The following is a 16,460-nucleotide window of genomic DNA, read 5'->3' as shown; positions in this document are numbered from 1 at the left end:
AGCCACCCTCGAAGCAGCGTTACCCATGCAGAGCAAGGGGAACACCCACTCCAAGTCTCAGAGCGAGTGACGTTTGAAACGCTATTAGCGCGCACCCGGCTAACTAGCTAGCCATTACACTTCGGTTACACCAGCCTCATCTCAGGAGTTGATAGGCTTGAAGTCATAAACAGCGCAATGCATAGCGCACAACGAAGAGCTGCTGGCAAAACGCACAAAAGTGCTGTTTGAATGAATGCTTACGAGCCTGCCGCTGCCTACCACCGCTCAGTCAGATACTTGTATGCTCAGTCAGATTTTATGCAACGCTGGACAAGCTAGATAAACTAGTAATATCATCAACCATGTGTAGTTAACTAGTGATTATGATTGTTTTTTATAAGATAAGTTTAATGCTAGCTAGCACCTTACTTTGGCTTACTGCATTCACGGAACAGGCCGTCTCCTTGTGGAGTGCAACAAGAGGCAGGTGGTTATAGCATTGGACTAGTTAACTGTAAGGTTGCAAGATTGGATCCCCTGAGCTGACAAGGTGAAAATATGTCGTTCTGACCCTGAACGAGGCAGTTAACCCACCGTTCCTTGGCCGTGTTCTTAACGGACTTGCCTAGTTAAATAAAGATTAAATAAAAGTGTTAAAAAAAGAAGAATAATTTTAAAAATTGGCCAAATAAGTGTCCAAAAATACCAAAAACTTGAAATCGGTCCTAATTAATCAGCCATTCCGATTAATCGGTCGACCTCTAGTTCCAACATCTAGTGGAAAGCCTTCACAGAAGAGTGGAGGCTGTTATAGCAGCAAAGAGGGGACCAACTCCATGTTAATGCCCATCATTTTAGAATGAGACATTCAACGAGCAGGTGTCAGAGTACAGGATAGTACCATGGATTAGTTTGTTTTTTGACTCAATCGCTTGAAAGGGGCATATTTATCAACCAGAGGTAAAAATGGATGTGGCAAAACAGTGTCTGGTATGCAGCTAGTATTAAAAAAAGCTCTGCATAACACATTATGACAGAATGCCTGGGGTGAGAATTTCCACTTACACAGTAGACCACAGCAATAAATATAAATATTTTGGCTTATGGACACTTAAGAAAGCATTATGACATAAAAGGTCTTACATAAATAGCCCCTTTTTTGCCCATCACATCTGAAAATGTTGTAGTTCACAATGGCAACATCCTTATCCATAATCAAATTACTCAGCCAGGTCTGTGAGATAACCAGAACTTCTGGGCTAGTGTCATGCACCCAGACATCCATCCAGAAAGTCCAGTTTAGACATCAGGCTTCACACATTTATATGTAACAGTCCAAGCCCTCTGCGGGGCTTGAAAACAGCAGGAGTATCCATGGTGACAAGAGTCAATCGAACTGGATGAGATAGCCACAATAGGCTTCCTGATTGGATTCAAAGTTGCAGAGCTAGTCGTAGAATTCAGGTAAATGTGCACAAGATTACTACGCTTGTGGACACATGTAGCAAAACATTAGCTTGATATAATTATATTAATAGCATAGGTGGGGCAAACAATAGTGAGTTCCTTAAGGCAGCTAAGAGCGCTATCAACTGAAATGTAATTAACAGGCACAGAATGGCCATTTACAATACCCTATAAACACGGGAAGCTGTGGTGGAATTATATCGCTGCGATTTAATTAGAGTAGATACATGTGAGGAGTTAAAGGCAATGAAAAGTCAAAATCAGAAATTTCATGAAATGTTATGATATTTCGATTCAACCAGATCAAAGTATAATAACCAAAGTATGAAAAATGACCGTCGCTTCTACATTGAGAAAGTGTGATCATAAAAGGTTACTGATCCTTGCCCATGTCAAACATTTGGATTCAGGAGGGGGGATTATTAAGGGGATAGGGTGACGTCACTCTAACTCATTTTAATACACCAATGGTAACATGATAGACGCTTACCTAATTTAAGTACCGGCTTATAACCAACATTGGGGAAGGCATGTTAGCGGAAGGACGTGGTTTCTATAGCTACTCTACTGGTGCCAAAATTTTACTGTAGGATGTCAGCAAATATAATTATAAGTTTACACTATTCATCTATGGCAAAGATACTTAAGACGTGCCAAATGGGAGATGTATATAAAAAAAGTTAGCTATGAGAGATAAAGTACTTTTTCTCAGGGAAAAATATTATGACACACACACACACACAAAGCTATGCGCCCTCACGTTTTATGTACATATCCCTTTGAAATTCATACACAACACTGCATATCTCCAGCAATGGATAAAAGCCACTTGTACACCAGTACTTGTGTCATAAAGCTACAAGAACAGAGAGATCCGAGCGCAACGTGTGCAGGGGAAGGCGAATGCAGTAAGGAAATCAGCTTTGCTAGACTGCCATCTAGAGGCATGAAGAAATTCGAATCCAAAACACCAAACAAGAGAGAATGCTGTTGTGTAGGCCTACAGAGTAGCCTATGGTGATAGACACTAAACTCAGTACAAAGAAGTGATACATATCATACAGCAGCATATTGCAACACGTTTTAAACTAACCCAAGCTGAATCTCAATAGCCTTTCCTCGACACCTTCTCCAAACATTCACTCACTTCCTACTCAGTCAGATGGAAGTGAGAAGAGGATTCAAGGAGAGGAAACAAGTGTAAGAGGAAACATGCTTGTTAGCAATGAGTCATGTCTGAAAATTGCATTTAAATTCACTGCCAAAAAAACACATGTATTTACTTATTTTTAGAGAAGAAACTAATTGAGATGGAAAAGCGTTTCCAGTGTAAACTTAAATGACTAAAACCAGATAATGTTGAAAAGATAAATGGAACTATACATTTTTAAGTAAGAGTATCTTTGAAAGAAAAAATAAAAGCTAGACAGTCAGAGAATTTAAAATAAAATCTGCATTCAGGAGTATTTTTATTATGGCATAGGGCCCCCACAGATGTTGTTATGTTTGAGTCACTCGGAATGCTTAAGCCACGGCAAAATGTGCAGAACTGCAGGGAATTAGCTTTAAACAGCTACAATGTTAGCCGTAAATAGGTTGTCATTATGGGAAAAGGATGGTCGAACATGCCCCAATTCACATCAACAGGGCTGTAGTGGAGCGGGTCGACAGTTTCAAGTTCCTTGGTGTCCACATCAACAAACTACTATGGTCCAAACACAACACGAAAGTCGTGAAGAGGGCACGACAATGCATTTCCCCCTTCAGGAGACTGAAAAGATTTGGTACGGGTCCCCAGATTAGAGGTAAAACGATTAATTGGAATGACCGATTAATTAGGGCCATTTTAAAGTTTTCATAAGAATGGGTAATCGTCAATTTTGGATGCCGATTATGGCTGACTATATTGCAATCCACGAGGAGACTGCGTGGCAGGCTGACCACCTGTTACGCGAGTGCAGGCAGCAAGGAGCCATGGTAAGTTGCTAGTTAGCATTAAACTTATCTTATAAAAAACAATCAATCTTAACATAATCAATAGTTAACTACACATGGTTGTTGATATTACTAGTTGAACTAGCTTGTCCTGCGTTGCATATAATCAATGCAGTGCTTGGAATTGTGTCACTTCTCTTTCGTTCAGTGTAAGCAGTGTATATGCAGCAGTTCGGGACGCCTGGTTCGTTGCGAACGGTGCGAAGACCATTTCTTCTTAAGAAAGACCGTAATTAATTTGCCAACATTTTACATAATTATGACATAACATTGAAGGTTGTGCAATGTAACTGCAATATTTAGACTTAGGATTGCCACCCGTTCGATAAAATACGGAACATTCCGTATTTCACAGAAAGAATAAACGTTATGTTTTCGAAATTATAGTTTCCGGATATGGCCATATTAATATTTCTGTGTGTTTATAATATTATAATTAAGTCAATGATTTGATAGAGCAGTCTGACTGAGCGGTGGTAGGCAGCAGCAGGCTCGTAAGCATTCATTCAAACCGCAATTTCCTCCGTTTGCCAGCAGCTTTTCGCAAAGCTTGAAACTCAGCGCTGTTTATGACTTAAAGCCTATAAACTCCCGAGATGAGGCTGACAATACTAGAGTGCCTATAATAACATCCAATAGTCAAAGGTCTATGAAATACAAAAAGGTATAGAGAAAAGGTCCTATATTAACTACAACCTAAAACTTCTTACCTGGGAATATTGAAGACTCATGTTAAAAGGAACGACCAGCTATCATATGTTGTCCTGTTCTGAGCAAGGAACATCAACGTTAGCTTTTTTACATTGCACATATTGCACTTTTACTTTCTTCTCCAACACTTTGTTTTTGCATTATTTTAACCAAATTGAACGTTTCATTATTTATTTGAGGCTAAATTGATTTTGTTGGTGTATTATATTAAGTTAAAATAAGTGTTCATTCAGTATTGTTGTAATTGTCATTATTACAAATAAATAAATAAATTTTTTCTTAATTGGCCGATTAATCGGTATTGGCTTTTTTTGGTCCTCCAGTCATCGGTATCGGCGTTGAAAAATCATAAGCGCTCGACCTCTAATCAAGACCTGTGGCAGGATGAAACACATCCACTCGCACCTATTGCCCGTTATTCATGGTCCTCCTGAACCAGCCCTTGGTTATTGATAAATCAGGAAGTCAGATTTCACCATTTAAATTAGTGATGCACTGAAATTACATTTTTGGCCGATACCAATATCCGATATATTCCTTGCCAAAACAAACAATACCGATATTAAAATGTAAAGGCCTTTTAAGCATTCAAAGACAGTTAAATAGTTAACACACACACACGGACACAGTGGTCTAAGGCACTGTATCTCAGCGCAAGAGGTGTAATACAGTCCCTGGTTCGAATCCAGGCTGTATCACATCCGGCCGTGATTGGGAGTCCCATAGGGCGGCGCACAATTGGCCCAGTTTCATCCGGGTTTGGACGTCATTGTAAATATGAATTTGTTCTAAACTTAAATAGAGGTTACACACACACCACACTGACTAAAAATTTATTTCTGTGGCATTTACATATGTCCCCATTACCAGTAAATCATCATCAAAACCTATTTCTTTCACTTTCACTGGACACTGTGTTAACAACCCTCCAGGCAAGCTTCAATGCCATACAACTCTCCTTCCGTGGCCTCCAATTGCTCTTAAATACAAGTAAAACTAAATGCATGCTCTTCAACCGATCGCTACCTGCACCTACCCGCCTGTCCAACATCACTACTGGACGGCACTGACTTAGAGTACGTGGACAACTACAAATACTTAGGTGTCTGGTTAGACTGTAAACTCTCCTTCCAGACCCATATCAAACATCTCCAATCCAAAGTTAAATCTAGAATTGGCTTCCTATTTCGCAACAAAGCATCCTTCACTCATGCTGCCAAACATACCCTTGTAAAACTGACCATCCTACCAATCCTCGACTTTGGCGATGTCATTTACAAAATAGCCTCCAATACCCTACTCAACAAATTGGATGCAGTCTATCACAGTGCAATCCGTTTTGTCACCAACGCCCCATATACTACCCACCATTGCGACCTGTACGCTCTCGTTGGCTGGCCCTCGCTTCATACTCGTCGCCAAACCCACTGGCTCCATGTCATCTACAAGACCCTGCTAGGTAAAGTCCCCCCTTATCTCAGCTCGCTGGTCACCATAGCATCTCCCACCTGTAGCACACGCTCCAGCAGGTATATCTCTCTGGTCACCCCCAAAACCAATTCTTTCTTTGGCCGCCTCTCCTTCCAGTTCTCTGCTGCCAATGACTGGAACGAACTACAAAAATCTCTGAAACTGGAAACACTTATCTCCCTCACTAGCTTTAAGCACCAACTGTCAGAGCATCTTACAGATTACTGCACCTGTACATAGCCCACCTATAATTTAGCCCAAACAACTACCTCTTTCCCAACTGTATTTTATTTATTTATTTTGCTCCTTTGCACCCATTTATTTTTATTTCTACTTTGCACTTTCTTCCATTGCAAAACTACCATTCCAGTGTTTTACTTGCTATATTGTATTTACTTTGCCACCATGGCCTTTTTTGCCTTTACCTCCCTTCTCACCTAATTTGCTCACGTTGTATATAGACTTGTTTATACTGTATTATTAACTGTATGTTTGTTTTACTCCATGTGTAACTCTGTGTCGTTGTATCTGTCGAACTGCTTTGCTTTATCTTGGCCAGGTCGCAATTGTAAAATTACGGAGCTCCTACGGAGCTGTGAGGGGAACGGCACCTCAGTACCTCCAGGCTCTGATCAGGCCCTACACCCAAATAAGGGCACTGCGTTCATCCACCTCTGGCCTGCTCGCCTCCCTACCACTGAGGAAGTACAGTTCCCGCTCAGCTCAGTCAAAACTGTTCGCTGCTCTGGCTCCCCAATGGTGGAACAAACTCCCTCACGACGCCAGGACAGCGGAGTCAATCACCACCTTCCGGAGACACCTGAAACCCCACCTCTTTAAGGAATACCTAGGATAGGATAAAGTAATCCTTCTCACCCCCCCCCCCCTTAAAATATTTAGATGCACTATTGTAAAGTGGTTGTTCCACTGGATGTCATAAGGTGAATGCACCAATTTGTAAGTCGCTCTGGATAAGAGCGTCTGCTAAATGACTTAAATGTAAATGTAATGTAAATGTAAATGAGAACTTGTTCTCAACTTGCCTACCTGGTTAAATAAAGGTGAAATAAAATTTTAAAAAACTTACTTGCTGTGCTGTTTCGTTGTTCATTTGTCATTTCACTCAACCAGGATTTCATCATAAATTGTCTTGCAAAAGCATTCATCCCCCTTGGCTTTTTTCCTATATTGTTGCATTACAACCTGTACCTTAAATTGATTTTAATTTGGATTTTATGTGATGGACAAAAACAAAATTCTCAAAATTGGTGACATGAAAAGGGGGAAAAAGTCATTTTAAAAAATCCTAAAAAATAAACTGAAAAGTGGTGCGTGCGTGCATATGTACAGTTGAAGTCAGAAGTTTACATTCACTTAGGTTGGAGTCATTAAAACTTGTTTTTCAACCACTTAACAAACTATAGTTTTGGCAAGTCGGTTAGGACATCGACGTTGTGCATGACACAAGTCATTTTTTCAACAATTGTTTACAGACAGGTTATTTCTCTTTTAATTCACTTTATCACAAGTCCAGTGGGTCAGAAGTTTACATACACTAAGTTGACTGTGCCTTTAAACAACTTGGAAAATTTCAGAAAATGATGTCATGGATTTAGAAGCTTCTGATAGGCTAATTGACCTGAAGTCAATTGTAGGTGTACCTGTGGAAGTATTTCAAGGCCTACCTTCAAACTCAGTGCCTCTTTGCTTGACGTCATGGGAAACTCAAAATAAATCAGCCCCAAGACCTCTACAAGTCTGATTCATCATTGGGGGCAATTTCCAAATGACTGAAGATGCCACGTTCATCTGTACAAACAATAGTAGGCAGGTATAAACACTATGGGACCACACAGCCGTCATACCGCTAAGGAAGGAGACGTGTTCTGTCTCCTAGAGATGAACGTACTTTGATGCGAAAAGTGCAAATCAATCCCAGAACAACAGCAAAGGATCTTGTGAAGATGCTGGAGGAAACAGGTACAAAAGTATCGATATCCACAGTAAAACGAGTCCAATATCAACATAACCTGAAAGGCCGCTCAGCAAAAAAAGCCAGATTACGGTTTGCAACTGCACACGGGGACAAAGATGTTACTTTTAGAGAAATGTCCTCTGGTCTGATGAAACAAAAATAGAACTGTTTGGCTTGCAACCCGAAGAACACCATCCCAACCGTGAAGCACGGGGGTGGCAGCATCATGTTGTGGGGGTGCTTTGCTGCAGGAGGGACTGGTGCACTTCACAAAATAGATGGCTTCATAAGGCAGTAAAATTATGTGGATATATTGAAGCAACATCTCAAGACGTCAGGAAGTTAAAACCTGTTAGCGATAGGGGGCAGCATTTTGACTTTTGGATAAATAGCGTGCCCAATTTCAACTTCCTGCTACTCATGCCAGGAATATATTATATGCATAGGATTAGTAGGTGTGGATAGAAAACACTCTGAAGTTTCTAAAACTGTTTCAATCATGTCTGTGACTATAACAGAACTTATGTAGCAGGCAAAACCCAGAGGAATAACTGTTCAGATTTTTTTTTTGGTGCCTCTGACCGTCCCCTTAGTTGCCTTTCCCAAGGGATATTTGATAGCGACCATTTTACAGTTCCTACGACTTCCACTGGATGTCACCAGTCTTTGGAATTTGGTTGAAGTTAATAATTTGTGCAACGAAGAAGAAGCACATCCTGGAACAACGTTACACTGTTGAGAGTTACGCAAGACGAAAAAAGGTGCATGGTTTGTTTACTTGCTGTATTGAATACAGATTGCCCCGTCTACAATTTGATTGATTATTAACATTTAAAAATACCTAACGTTGTATTACAAAAGTAGTTTGAAATATTTTGGCAAAGTTTATAGGCAACTTTTGAAATGTTTTGTAGTGACGTTGTGTTTTGACAAGCTGTTTTTTTCCAGATCAAACGTGCTTTATAAATGGACATTTTGGGTATACATGGACGGAATTAATCGAAAAAAAAGACCAATTGTGATGTTTATGGGACATATTGGAGTGCCAACAAAAGAAGCTCGTCAAAGGTAATGCAAGTTTTATATTTTATTTCAGCGTTTTGTGTAGCGACTGCTACGCTAGCTCTTTTGTTTACTACTGGTTCAGATGGGTGCATGCTATCAGATAATAGCTTCTTATGCTTTCTCTGAAAAGCGAATCTGACATGTTGGCTGGATTCACAACGAGTGTAGCTTTAATTGAGTATCTTACATGTGTAATTTAATGAAAGTTTGAATTTTATAGAATAATATTTGAATCTGGTGCTCTGCATTTCCCCAGGCAATTGGCCAGTTGAGACGCTAGCGTCTCCATATCCTCAAGTGACGCTACCCATCCCTGTCGCGGGATCATTTTTATCAGCAACCGCTGAATAGCATAGCACAACAGTCAAATAATATTACTAAAAAATATTCATATTCATGAAATCACAAGTGCAATATTGCAAAACACAGCTTAGCCTTTTGTTAATCGACCTGTCTAAGATTTTGAAATTATGCTTTACAGCGAAAGCAATCCAAGCGTTTGTGTAAGTTTATCGATAGCCTAGCATAGCATTATGTACACTTAGCATCAGGAAGCTTGGTCACGAAAATCAGAAAAGCAATCAAATTACCCGTTTACCTTTGATGATCTTCGGATGTTTTCACTCACGAGACTCCCAGTTACACAACAAATGTTCCTTTTGTTCCATAAAGATTATTTTTATACCCAAAATACCTCCGTTCGTTTTGTCGCGTTATGTTCAGAAATCCACAGGAAAGAGCGGTCACGACAACATAGACGGAAATTCAAAATAGTCTTCACAATGTCCACATGTCAAACGTTTTTATAATCATTCCTCAGGTAGTTTTTAAAATATATATTCGATAATATATCAACCGAGTGTGTAGGTTTTTCAATAACAGCGGGAGGAACAATGGCGGCTTTACTCTGTAGCGCAAAAACTCACTCTGAGAGCCCCCACCTATCCACTTACCCAATGTGATCTTTCACAATAATTTTTCAAAACAAAAGCCTGAAACTATGTCTAAAGACTGTTGACACCTAGGGAAGCCAGAGAAAAAGGAATCTGGTTGATATCCCTTTAAATGGAGGATAGGCATGCATAGTAACAGAAGGGTTTCAAAATAAGAGGCACTTCCTGAGTTTCCCCTGCAATATCAGTTCTGTTATACTCATAGACAATATTTTGACAGTTTTGGAAACTTTAGTGTTTTCTATCCTAATCTGTCAATTATATGCATATTCTAGCATCTGGTCCTGAGAAATAGGCCATTTACTTTGGGAACGTTATTTTTCCAAACATAAAAATAGTGCCCCCTAGCTTCAAAAGATTGAGAATGTGAAATGTCAGAATAATAGTTGCGAGAATGATTTATTTCAGCTTTAATTTCTTTCATCACATTCCCAGTGGGTCAGAAGTTTACATTCAATTAGTATTTGGTAGCATTTCCTTTAAATTGTTTAACTTGGGTCAAATGTTTCGTGTAGCCTTCCACAAGCTTCCCACAATCAGTTGGGTGAATTTTGGCCCATTCCTCCTGAAAGAGCTGGTGTAATGGAGTCAGGTTTCTAGGCCTCCTTGCTCAAACACACTTTTTCAGTTCTGCCTACACATTATCTACGGGATTGCGGTCAGGGCTTTGTGATGGCCACTCCAATACCTTGACTTTGTTGTCCTCAAGTCATTTTGCCACAACTTTGGAAGTATGCTTGGGGTCATTGTCTATTTGGAAGACCCATTTGCGACCATGCTTTAAAATAAAATGGTGATCTAACTGACCTAAGACAGGACATTTTTTACTAGCATTAAATGTCAGGAATTGTGAAAAACTGAGTTAAAATGCATTTGGCTAAGGTGTATGTAAATTTCTGACTTCAACTGTATTCACCACCTTTGCTATGAATCCCCTAAATAAGATCTTGTGAAACCAATTACCTTCAGAAGTCACATAATTAGTTAAATAAAGTCCACCTGTGTGCAATCTAAGTGTGACATGATCTGTCAAATGATCTCAGTATATACACCTGTTTTGAAAGGCTCCAGAGTCTGCCACACCACTAAGCAAGGGGCACCACCAGAAGTATAGAAGTACAGATCAGGGTTGGGCTATAAAAAAAACACCAGAAATTTTGAACATGCCACAGAGCACCATTACATCAGTTATTTAAAAATGGAAAGAATATGGCACCACAACAAACCTGCCAAGAGAGGGCTACCCACCAAAATGCACAGATCAGGCAAGGTGGGCATTAATCAGAGGCAACAAAGAGACCTAAGATAACCCTGAAGGAGCTGGAAAGCTCCACAGTAGAGATTGGAATATCTGTCCAGAGGACCACTTTAAGCCGTAGAAATGTAAATGTAAAATGTAAAAAGTACAAAAATAAGCAAACACATTTGGTGTTCGCCAAAAGGGATGTGGGAGACACCCCAAACATATGGAAGAATGTACTCTAGTCAGATGAGACTAGAGCTTTGAGCTTGAGCTTCTTGGCCATCAAGGAAAATGCTATCACTGGCGCAAACCCAACACCTCTCATCACCCCGAGAACACCTTTCCAAGAGTGAAGCATGGTGGTGGTAGCATCATGCTGTGGGGAAGTTTTTCCATTGGCAGTGACTGGGAAACTGTTCAGAATTGAAAATATAATTGATGGCGCTAAATACAGGGGCATTTTTTAGGGAAACCCGTTTCAGTCTTCCAGAGATTTGAGACTGGGACGGAGGTTCACCTTCCAGCAGGACAACGAACCTAAGCACACTGCCAAAGCAACACTTGTGTGGTTTAACCTGTTACTCCTACCCCCTACTTTTTTGAACATTCTGTTAAAAATTGCGCAACATTTCAGCGCCCTGCTGCTCATGCCAGGAATATAGTATATGCATATGATTAGTATGTGTGGATAGAAAACACTCAGACGTTTATAAAACTGGTTAAATCACGGCTGTGACTATAACAGAACGTGCGTTTCATCGAAAAGTGCAGGAAAATCTGATCACTGAAAATTGAAAAATATATCCATGCGCGACTTGAACCCATTGATAAAGGTGAACCACATTTAATGGGGCTGAGGTTGCAATACCTACAGCTTCCACACGTTGTCTAGAGTCTTGTCATTTGCCTACTATTTGTTTCTTGGTCAAACAGACGCAAGGCAGCGCAGTTCTTCCGGTCTCTGACCGGATATTTTGGTTGAGATTTACCCGGACATTATTTCCAGACGGACAGCTAAAGAATATACTTCGCCTCGTGATCAATTTGATCGCTTATTAACGTTTACTAATACCTAAAGTTGCATTACAAAAGTATTTCGAAGTGTTTTGTGAAAGTTTATCGTCAACTTTTTTAATTTAAAAAAATGACGTTACGTTATAAGACGCTATTTTTTTCTGTTTATCACACAGTCTTCATAGATCAATATCTAGGCTATATATGGACCGATTTAATCGAAAAAAAGACCCAATAGTGATTATGGGACAACTAGGAGTGCCAACAAAGAAGATGGTCAAAGGTAATGAATGTTTTATATTTTATTTGTGCGGTTTGTGTAGCGACGACTATGCTAATTATTTTGTTTACGTCCCCTGCGGGTCTTTTGGGGTGTTACATGCTATCAGATAATAGCTTCTCATGCTTTCGCCGAAAAGCATTTGAAAGATCCGACTTGTTGCCTGGATTCACAACGAGTGCAGCTTTAATTCAATACCCTGCATGTGTATTTTAATGAACGTTTGAGTTTTAACTAGTACTATTAGCATTTAGCGTAGCGCATTTGCATTTCCAGATGTCTAGATGGGACGTCTGCGTGTCAGGTAGGAGCAAGAGGTTAAAGGGAAAACATGTAAATGTATTAGAATGGCCTAGTCAAAGCCAGATCTCAATCCAATTGACAATCTGTGGTATGACTTAGATTGCTGTACACTAGCGGAACCCATCCAACTTGAAGGAACTGGAGCAGTTTTGTCTTGAAGAATGGGCAAAAATCCCAGTGGCGAGATGTGCCAAGCTTGTAGAGACATACCCCAAGAGACTTGCAGCTGTAATTGCTGCAAAAGGTGGCTCTACAAAGTATTGACATTGGGGGGGAATAGATATGTGCGCTCAAGTTAAGTTAGTGTGTCTTATTTATTGCTTGTTTTACAATTTAAAAAAATATTTTGCATGATCAAAGTGGTAGGCATGTTTTGTAAATCAAATGATACAAAACCCCCCCAAAAAATCTATTTTAATTCCAGAATGTAAGGCAACAAAATAGGAAAAATGCCAAGGGAGTGAATACTTTCTCAAGCCTCTGTACATGTCAAGCAGTGAAGTTTCCATGACCTCTCTTCCTTAGTGCGCACTGTCACCGTGTCCGTTTCCATCTTGTCCAGCTGTGTATGTAACATTTCACATAAACCCCGTTTGTCTGCATCGAAATAGCGGTCCTTGTACTTAGCATCGAGCATGGTGGCGACACAGTAAAGAGGCTCAGAAAATGCCCCCGAATCGCTTGTTCGCGAGCCTGTGTCGGCAGTTTTGTTGAGCAAAGTTACCGGAGTTACACAGTAATAATATCACTGCTATTAGCTTCACGACATACTATGGAATGCCGTTTGGGTCTTTGATTGTAAAAACAATAGATGTCAAATAACACAATTTGACGCGTTAAATAAGCATTTAATTTGACACGTTAAATAACACCGTTATATTATAGAATGGTGTGTGTTGTGAATTTGCATGTGCAAGCCAATCGCCATCACTACTATCAGTAGCACTGTCAAAGCTGTACAAAATGAGTCTGCAAACAAGAAAACACCGACCAGGAATGACGAGTTTACAATACTGAGTTGGTAATAAAGCATTATATGTTGGGCCGCACCTTCTGGGGTAGCTAGCTAGCTTCAGCTTGCTAGCACCAATACAACCAGCATGAAAACAATGACCAGTAGAAACTGCAGTAATTTTCACTATTTTTAGCAATGATTTGGGAATCCTAGTGAGTAAGTATTAGCTATACTTGTTGTTCGCCTATTGAAATTTAACTTCAGTTCATGAAAATAAATAGCAGCCAGCTACTTAACCATGTTGCCCAAAGCTAACGTTATTAGCAGCCAGCTTGCTTCATCCGGCTAGTGAGGCTCAACCGGACCGGGTTATGTGTTGTGAAGCTAGCCACAATAAGGATTAGGCACAATAGTGGAATTTGTGGTTTGCCTTCAAAATAAAGGTACCTCTGAAAGTGTTGGTTACAATTGGAGGAATCATGCCATATTTAGACTAGATAATGTTGAACAAGGTTGTGAATGTGAAGCTATGAAATGGGGTATCAGTCTACCCAATATATTTTTTCGCCAACATCCTCCTCAAAGTTATCAGACTCCAAAACAGCCACGCGGTATTGTTTTTCCATGGGAATAGTGTTTAATACACATAGGTTTACAATAAATGTGCTCAATTCAGTTGTTTCAGAGTCCCACAATTAGAGCAACGACACTAATGTTCTCTGGGTGTCACTGTGTAAACCCATGGCATTGAGCCATAATCCATAGGTAAGGCTGTACAGTGAAACAAGTATGCCCCCAATGCAATTATAAAGTATAATACATCCAGTGTGATTACAACATATTGTGAAATTAACTAACTATTGTATTTATTTGATTTTATATAACATTCCAACTTTGTTTAGCATGATCTATTCAATTATGGCATAATTCTACTATTTGTATTCATTTTCATCACTGTGAATTACTTACTTTTACTTTGAAGGCTAACCACAAAGTCCACTATTGTGGCTAATCCTTATTGTGGCTCGCTTCACAGATGAGTCCGACCATTAATCAAATAAGAAATGTCTTATAAATGAGGGTTATTTTAGATTACACCTAGCTATATAGATATCTAGCTAACAGATGTCATTATGCTATGTTTTTGGGGAAGAACATTGCTTGCATCCAGGAGCTAGCTTTTTTTATGACCAGCACTATAGGTACGCGAGACAACTTTACCAGCATCATAGCATATGTATTGATGAATCATTCTGACATGTGAATTACAAGTGATAGTGTAATCAGCGTGTAATAACGTAAAAAATGTATGAACACGTTAAATGATTGTGGCATGCAGTTATATACAGGTCCTGATTGGTCAATAAGCTTAATTGACACGTAAAATAGTGTTATTTGACTATCTTTTTTGACACGCAAAGACCCAAATGGCGTTCCATAGAAATCCTGGTTGAGAATGAAATGACTGAACAAATTAACAACGAACCAGCACAGCAAGTAAGTGAAAGAAATAGGTTGTTTATGTTTTACTGGTAATGGGGACATAGTCAATGCCAAAAAAGTCTGCTGTGTGTACCGAGCAGTCAACAAGTCGAGCAGTCATTTGAAAGAGTACGAAATATATTTTGATTTGTCTAACACTTTTTTGGTACCTACATGATTCCATATTTGGTATTTCATATTTTTAATGTCTTCACTAGTATTCTACAATGTAGAAAAAAGTATAAATAAAGTAAAACCCTTGAATGAGTAGGTGCCCAAATTTTACAGGTACAAAATGTTATTACATTTTGCACAAGAGCGATATCTTATGGGTTCCCCATCCGTATGTAAGGCTTGCTTTATATGTAAGGCTCCGTATGTACGTTAATTTTTAATTTTATATACTTCTGGTACATTCTTTCACCCTCTCTCCACTGGGATTCTCTGCCTCTGACCCTATTTACGGGGTCTGAGTTACTGGCTTACTTGTGCTCTCCCATGCAGTCCCTAGGAGGGGTGCGTCACTTCAGTGGGTTGAGTCACTGATGTGATCTTCCTGTCCGGTTTTGCGCCCCCTCCGGCTTGTGCGGTGGAGGAGTTCTTTGTGGGCTACACTCAGCCTTGTCTCAGGGTAGTAAGTAGGTGGTCTGTTGATATCCCTGTAGTGGTGTGGGTGCTAACCCTTGGCAAAGTGGGTGGAGTTATATCCTGCCTGGTTGGATATCATTGGACGGGGCAACAGTGTCCCCTGACCCTGTCTCAGCTGCCGGGAAGCTAGGATCAGTCTTATATCTGATGTCCTGTGTGAATTTAAGTAATTCTCTCTTTCCCTTCCAAAGGACCTGAGCCCGATAATCATGCCTCAGGACTACCTGGCCTGATGACTCATTGCTGTCCACCTGGTCGTGCTGCTGTTCCAGCTTCAACTGTTCTGCCTGCAGCTATGGAACCCCTGACCTGTTCACCGGACGTGCTACCTTGTCCCAGACCTGTTTTTTTCGTCTTTTCACTGAATGCTCGGCTGTGAAAAACCAATTGACATTTACTCCTGAGGTACTGACCTGTTGCACACTCTACAACCACTGTGATTGTTATTTGACCTTGCTGGTCATCGATGAACATCTTGAAGAAACAATCTGGCCATGTGCTCTCTGAGGTTTTAGGCTGAGTGTCTGTATTCACACTTTGTGACATCTGCTGATGTAAAAAGGGCTTTATAAATAAGTTTGATTTTATTTGATCAGTGGGTGATATTTGTATGTTTCATTGGAGTGTGGTTACACAGATGTGCTCTCGAAACAACATATTAGAATATCAAGAACAATTGGAGTTTTTGTTGGTGGTGTAGACCAGTGTAAACTAAAAGGCGTACCAGAAATGTCAGAATTTCTGATTCAAATCGCATTGCTGGGAGTATCATCACGAGCAAGAGTCCCGTCATAGTTAGACAGATGAAACATAGCTAGCATCACTGCAAGATGGATATGACTAACGTTAGCCCTCGTCCTAGCTATAAAATCAAAACAATGATTTGGTATATCTGACCACCCCCACAAGCCTCAACG

The 16,460-nt window shown here is 40.0% G+C and overlaps 1 protein-coding gene across 1 annotated transcript in view; it reads right to left on the bottom strand.

Annotated features, from left to right (window-relative positions):
* ipo11 (importin 11) overlaps positions 1-16,460 on the bottom strand; it is a 245,623-nt gene that overhangs the window by 228,601 nt on the left and 562 nt on the right. The window lies entirely within an intron of this gene.

Source organism: Oncorhynchus gorbuscha, linkage group LG04 (assembly GCF_021184085.1).
Source record: "Oncorhynchus gorbuscha isolate QuinsamMale2020 ecotype Even-year linkage group LG04, OgorEven_v1.0, whole genome shotgun sequence".
Classification (NCBI taxonomy): Eukaryota; Metazoa; Chordata; class Actinopteri; order Salmoniformes; family Salmonidae; genus Oncorhynchus; species Oncorhynchus gorbuscha.
The sequence above is the reverse complement of the archived record's forward strand: the minus strand, read 5'-3'. Positions and strand labels throughout refer to the sequence as shown.